This window comes from Camelus ferus, chromosome 6, assembly GCF_009834535.1.
Source record: "Camelus ferus isolate YT-003-E chromosome 6, BCGSAC_Cfer_1.0, whole genome shotgun sequence".
Lineage (NCBI taxonomy): Eukaryota > Metazoa > Chordata > Mammalia > Artiodactyla > Camelidae > Camelus > Camelus ferus.
This window is the reverse complement of record NC_045701.1, coordinates 81,945,200-81,952,421: the sequence shown is the minus strand read 5'-3', so window position 1 is coordinate 81,952,421 and position 7,222 is coordinate 81,945,200.

Genomic DNA, 7,222 nt, shown 5'->3' with positions numbered 1-7,222 from the left:
ACAGGGAACTATATTCAATATCCTGTAGTAACTCATGGTGAAAAAGAGTATAAAAACGAATATATGTATGTTCATGTATGACTGAAGCATTATGCTGTACACCAGAAATTGACACAGCATTGTAAACTGACTATACTTCAATAAAAATTATAAATAAATAAATTCCTTCAAATTAAGAAAAAAAAGATAGGGTTATAAGAAACACAGTGCTATTTTTAATGTTTGCAATGAATAAAATACCACTTTTAACAGCCCAACCCACCTCACCCCCAGGCCAATACCACAGTGATAGCTACAAGCTGGTTTTAGGATTTATTTTCCACATACACGTATTTAGGGGCCACGGGAGGTGCGTCCAGTAATGGGACCCTCCCTGGGCTATAAAATGAACTTCCTTCTGCCCTTGAGACATCTCAGTCATGCCCAAGGCTGTCACCTCTTTTGGAGAGAATGTCGAAAGGCCAACTTTGAGGCCTCTGGTGCACGAGAGGCCTCCTGCAACAGGCCCAGCCCAAGGTGGCCAGCGGCCAGAGCTCCTGTGTGACATTTCAGCCAGGGCCACCCACCCCAGCTCCCTTCCTCCCGGGGAAGGGCCGGCTGTGCTCTGGGAGCTGCCTCTCCCCACCCCAAGGTCTCTGTTCAGACTCACCTCACACAGGGAGCCCAAGAGGGCTAGGATGGGGGCTTTGGGAGTTGAAGTTGATTTGGGGAGATACTCACAACTCCTGGGCAGGTGCCCAGTGGGCTTCTGCCAGGCCCGGTGCTCCTCCTGGCCTGATCCCCTGCCCCTCCTGCCCACACCCGGGCTCCACAAACAAAGGTCCTGTGTACCTTGGCTGGCAGGATACTCACACAGGGAATCCTTTGGGGAACAGAGTGGATTTCCTCAACGATGGGGACGGGCCATCCTGGGGAGGCCTCCTGACCTCAGGGTCACCCTACCCTGGCAAAAAGCCCACAGCTCAGGGCCAGGCCTTGGGGTGGCTGTGAGCCTGGCCCAGCATTCTAGAAAGAGCCAGCTAGGCTCTCGGCCTGGCAGAGGAGGATCAGGGGCACAGACTCCGTGCCTGGGGCTGGCACACTCCGGGGCCTCCCCCTACTACAGCCAGCCCTGGAGACTGAGGGCCCCTTCCTGGCCCTGCTCTTCCCTCCTCCTGCCCCAGCAGGTTATTCCAGCAAAATCGTTGGCAGGAACTTCTAAGACAGCCTTGGCCAGATGGTGGACATGAGGGATAGCTCCTCCCCTGTTCCAAGCCCTAATGCCCTCACAGAGCTGAGCATTATTGTCCCCATTTACAGATGAAGAAACTGAAGTTCAGGAGGCCACGAGTGATGCCTGGAGGAGCTGACAGGGCAGTAGTGTCTGGAGACAGGCCTACAACCATCTGTGCCTGTTCTCAGCTGCTGCTTTTCAGAGAAGAGGCCCACTCTGACATCCATTAGCCCCATGACATCCTGCAAGTTGACCTCCCTGGGCCTCAGCATCTAGAGCTGGTGTAGTAAAGTGAATTCACACTTTTTGAATATGAAGGATATGCCTGGCATATTATAATCATCACTAAAATCAAATACAACATTTATCAAACTTCAGGGTTATCAAGTAAAACAAATACAGTGTATTGGGGCAATGACAATGAGAATGACAAAGATTACAAGATGGAACTCTCTTGGGGAAAGCAGAACAGCTCAGGCCTGTGGATTCTAGAGATTTTTTGAGCTGAGCTTCCTCCAGGGCTCCTGGATTCTGGGAAAGGAGGAATCGGTCACCTTCTGAGTGAGCACCACCTATAGTGGTCTGGGCTGGGCCGCTGTCTAGGAATTCTCTGAAGGCCAGGTGAGCTGAGAGAGTCCTCCTTGGCCTGCCCCTGCCTGCCTCTGCCTAATGACTCACCCCAAGGTGTTGCTTGAGGATTTTTTTCTCCCAGGTTCTCGGTCCCAGCTGAAGCTGTGTGCTCACAAATCAGTTATCATTTGCTCCTCGGACTCAGGCTGATGTCTCTGTGTGTGGCCCTGTTCTGGGCATGGGTTACGAAAAGAGGACATGGTGGAGGGTCCCAGCCCTCCAGGTGCTCACAGGTGAAGGGCAGCAAACTTGTACCCACATCATCACCTTGGGACTTCTGTGGGGGAGGAGGGTGAAGGGGCCAAAGCACCCAGAGAAGGCGAAGACCAGCTTCGAGATGAGCACAGGATGCCTTGGTTCAGCACCAGGGCCAGGCAGGCATGCCCAGTGCCCTAGGACCGGCACTACTGTGCCCATTTCAGAGATGACAAAGCTGAGATTCAAAGAGTTAAAGGGACTTTACCAAGGTCATACAGCTAGCAAGGAGCAGAGCTGTGTCCCTCAAACCCTCTGGGAGTTCATGTTGCTTCTAGCAACCAAGGCTTGAGCCATTTGACCTGACCCAAAGGCTAGTTTTCAGCACCCCTCCTTTCCTGGACTCTTTCTGTTCATTTGGGGTAAACAAGAGAAAAGGGGGAGGGTCTTCCAAGACAGAGAGGAAGAGCTTATTCTGAGCAAACTCAAGAAGGGAGCCCTAGAGGGAGCTGGCTTGTGGCCCTCAGGTGGCTCCCTGGGCTGTGAGGATGAGGACAAAGCCTCAGAAGGTTGGGGGGAGGCATGCACTTGCAACAGTGAAGGACAAATCAGGAGCAGCATCATTTAATGAGAAGGACTGGGCTTGGGACCACGGAAGATGAGGTAGGGGTGGAGACAGGGCAGTCAGAGCCTGATGAATTGCAGGAGATGGAGACACGGGCTGCCTGTGACTTGATTGGCCATATGACCGCAGCAGGTCACGTAACAATCACGAGGGCTACTATTTACTGTGAGCCCACTAAGTGCCAAGCACTATCAAATCACATTACACATATTATATCATTGATCCTCACAACAACCCCAGAAGGGGCTATTATCCCCCTTTCAGAGATCAGAGAGGGTAAGTGACTTGGCCAAAGTCACAAAGCCAGGATGGGTCTGATTTTCTCTGAAGCCCATGCTTTTAGCCCCATTCCTGCCCTGCTCTTGTCACCATCTCTCCTAGAGAAGGCAAGTGCAGAAAGCCGGCCCCAATCTGGGCCAGAAGGCATTGCAGGGAGAAAAGAAGTGGAACTAGTTCTTGTGGAGGCCAATACTGAACAGGACAGACTTTCAGGAAAATACCAGTGCCGGACTCTTTGGGGATTATCACACTGGGACCACGATGCTGACATCAGGGATAGGAGTCAGGGATGAGATTCAGGTGAAATCTGAATGAAATGGGTGCTGTCAGTCATCTTGGAAAGAATGCCCATGAAAGGGAGTGGGGGGTGGGGGTGCAAAGGGAGGCAAAGAGAAGGGAAGGCTTTTCTTCTCTCTCTGGCCTCACATTTTTAGCTCCAGGGTCTGAAGTGGTCCTGATGGTGGGTGAGCCTTCCCAGGTCACATGGAGGCAGCTGGGAGTTAAAGACATGCTGGACCTCAGTTTCCTGCAGTCGGTGCTAAAGGCACAAGTCCAGAGTGCTGAACAGTTTCTGGGACAACGAGTATCAAGGACAAAGACCAAGGGAATGTTGGCCCCGATGTAAGGGCATCTTTTCTGGCCACCCTGGGGAGAGCCGTGTCCCCATGCTTCCTGAGACCTGGAGAACATCAGCAGCCATCCCGGCAGGAGCCGTGCCCAGAAGAGAGGGCAAACCCCACACCCCCGCCCCAGGAGAAGCTGCCAGAGAGCACGTGAGGAGGCAGTCCTGGGGGAAATGCACAGAAACAGAGGACCCGCTCTGAGAGGGGCTGGTTTCCAGTGAGCGGTCAGTGTCAAGTGGGGCCCCAGAATAGTGAGGTGGGGAATGCGAGAGTCACAAACAACATGCCAATATGCTGTCCTGCAATATTTTTTAAAAAGCAAATCACCCCCAACACTTAGTGGCTTAAAATCACATTTTACATGCACCCCAATGTTCATAGCAGCACTATTTGCAATAACCAAGACATGGAAGCAACCTGAATGCCCATCAACAGATGATTGAATAAAGAAGATGTGGTGTATACATACTATGGATCATTATTCATATTCCATAAAAAAGAATGAAGTAATGCCATTTGCGGCAACATAGATGGACCTAGAGATGATCATACTAAGTGAAGAAAGTCAGATAGAAAAACACAAATATCATATGATATCACCTATATGTGGAATCTAAAAAATAATTATACAAATGAACTTACTTACAAAACAGAAATAGACTCACAGACACAGAAAACAAATTTATGATTACCAAATGGGAAAGGGGAGGGAGGAGGGATGAATTAGGAGTTTGGGATTAACAGATACACGATACTATATATAAAATAGATAAACAACAAGGACCTACTGTAGAGCACAGGGAACTATATTCAATATCTTGGACTAACCTATGATGGAAAAGAATCTGAAAAAGAATATATATATGTATATAACTGAATCACTTTGCTGTACACTGGAAGCTAACACATTGTCAATTAACTATATTTTAATTTAAAAAAATACACAACATTTTGTTACTATATCCCATAGTTTGGAGGTTGACTTGCTCTTACCTAGAGCCACTCATGCAGTTACAGTATCTGGGGCTGGAGTCATTTTGAAGACTTCCTCACATTTGTGTCTGGTGGTTGAGGCTGGCTGTCAGCTGGGATCTCTGCCGAGGCTGTCGGCTGCAGCATCTGCCCGTGGCCTTGATGTGGCTTGGGCTTCCTTACACCATGACGCCTGGGTTCCCAGGGTGAACATCCCAGTAGAACTGGACTGAGCTTTGTCACCTTTTTTGGTCTGGTCTTAGAAGCCATGTGACATCACTCCCACCACAGTCACAGGCCTGCCAAAATTCAAGAGGATTGAGCACAGACCCCACCACACAAAGGGAGGAGTGTCAGCCTCGTACTGTAAGAAAAGCAAGTTGAGGTCGGGGTGGAGGAGGTGTGGTGGCCATCTTTGGAAAATACAACCTGCCATTTTCAGTAACTCTTTATGGAGCACCTACTACGAGCCAGGCGTGGTGCTAACCACAGAGGATAGAGCAGTGATCCAGAGACAAAAGTCCCTGCCCCGTGGAGCTGACACTCTATTTGGGGAAGACAGCCCATCAGCCAAATAAACAGGTAAACTAAATGGCACATTGAGCGGAGAAAGTGCTAAGGAGGAGCAGCTAAGATGCAGGATGGAGGGCTAGGCTGGGGCGGGGGTGACTGATGCGGGCTGGCCCTGGGGGGGTCTGGGAACGAGCTTCTAGGAAGCAGGTCAGCTGAGGCAAAGACACGGTGGTGGGAGTGTGTCCAGGGACTTGGGGAATTGGGGAGCAGGCTGGAGGCCAGCAGGACTTGAGTCAAGAAAAAGAGAGAAGTGGGAGGCAGCAGGACCAGGATGTGCAGGGTTGACCACCTTTGTGGGTACTTTTTGGGGGGTAGGGTAGGTAATTAGGATTGTTTGTTTGTTTGTTTGTTTGTTTATTTATGAAGGTACTGGAGATTGAACCCAGGACCTCGTGCATGCTAAGCAGGGATTCTACCACTGAGCTATATCCTCCCCCTGCTTTGTGGGTACTTTGGTTTCTGCTCTGAGTCAAGCAGGGGCCAAGGAAGGGCCATGGAAGGTTTTGAAACAGACGCAGAGGAGCTTTCACTCCCAGACAGGACTGGGCATTAAAAAGCACCCAGCCCAACCTCCCCATACACCAGCCTCTGCTTGCACACCTCCAGTGACAGGGAACTCACCCTTTTGCTGTTTATGCATGTCTTGGGTTGCTTATGTCTTGTCATGAATGAAAACTCCTCTAATTCCTGTAACTCCATCTATATGATAACCAGCCCCCCATTATAATCACTGAGTAAGTCCCTCCCCCATCCCATGATGTTTTAAGGGTGGGGAGCATCTAACTCAAGTCTTCTCCACACTGACCCCCAACCAGTTCTCTCCCTAATCCTCCTGAATGCTCACCACACCAGCCATTTTTGTCTATCCTTTTTCTAAAGAGGGATTAGCAAAATACAGCCCAAGGGCCAAATCAGGCCCTCTGCCTGTTTTTGTAAATAAAGTTTTATTGGAACACAGCCACACCCATTTGTTTACTATTGTCTATGGCTGCTTTGGGCAGAGCTGCGTTGCTGCCACAAGACTGTATGACCCACATTTACTCTCTGGCCCTTTACAGGCAAATTTTTCTGACCCCTATCCTAAATGTGTGTGCCTTAAGTTTCTTTCTGGTTCCAATGCTGAAAATGACAGTAAGGGGCAAGAATAAAGACAAGGATGCCCATTGGGAGGCTGGACTCTTAAAGATGTGCAATAATAAAATCCCAAATGACAGCATTATCAAACTTTGCTATGCAGTTCTACAATTCAAATACTGATTTACACAAACATATTTTAAAATTAGACTTCATATATCTAGTTCTCTGCCAAGGTTTCTAGGGCTTGTCTCCAGTTGAGTAAATACAGATTTCTGTATGTTTTTAATGATCAGTGTGACCAAGCCTCTAAGCCTCACCTTGAGTCCCTCCGATCTGCCTCTAAGGTGAAGAGTGGTTGGGAACAGAGCATGGTGGTAACCAGCGGAGCAATTAAGTACCACAAATTCTTAACTTTGAAAACTAGCAATATTAAAAACCGCAGCAGGCACGAGGCCTGCAGAGAGCAGATTCTGAGGCTGGCTGGTGGGGTCGGACCAACCATGTCTGCACCAAAGAAAGTGAGACAGCCCACACGCCGCATGCCAGGCCGGCCTCCCTAGGAAACTTGGACTCTCCCCTGACTTTCCAAAGCAGACTTTTTTTTATCAGTTACTATGGTCATGAAGCATGAGAAGAAAGCCCTGAATTGTTTTCCAGGAAGAAAGGGAGAAAAAGAAAATAAAATATTGCCATTTCAAAAATACATGCCTTGTCCTGGGGCTGCCTTAAAGAAAACTCGCAGCAGGATTTACAAAGTTAGACAGAGAGGCTAAAAAAGTGAAGTCCTCCCCTCTCCTTAAAGTTTCTTTCCAGAATATGAGCCCCCAGGTAACTAAATGGTGTGACCTCTCTTGACCCTCTTGCCCTGGGTTCTGGGTCTATGGCTGTGTAGTAGAAATCCCCAGCCCCTCCCCTCAAGGTGGCTGCTAGAAGTCTCCATGAGTGATAGAAGATGGAAGTTTCAGGGGAGATAAGCCGAGGTGTTTCTCAGTGGGGCTACGCGTGGACGGGGACCAGAGAACGGAGCAAATGGCA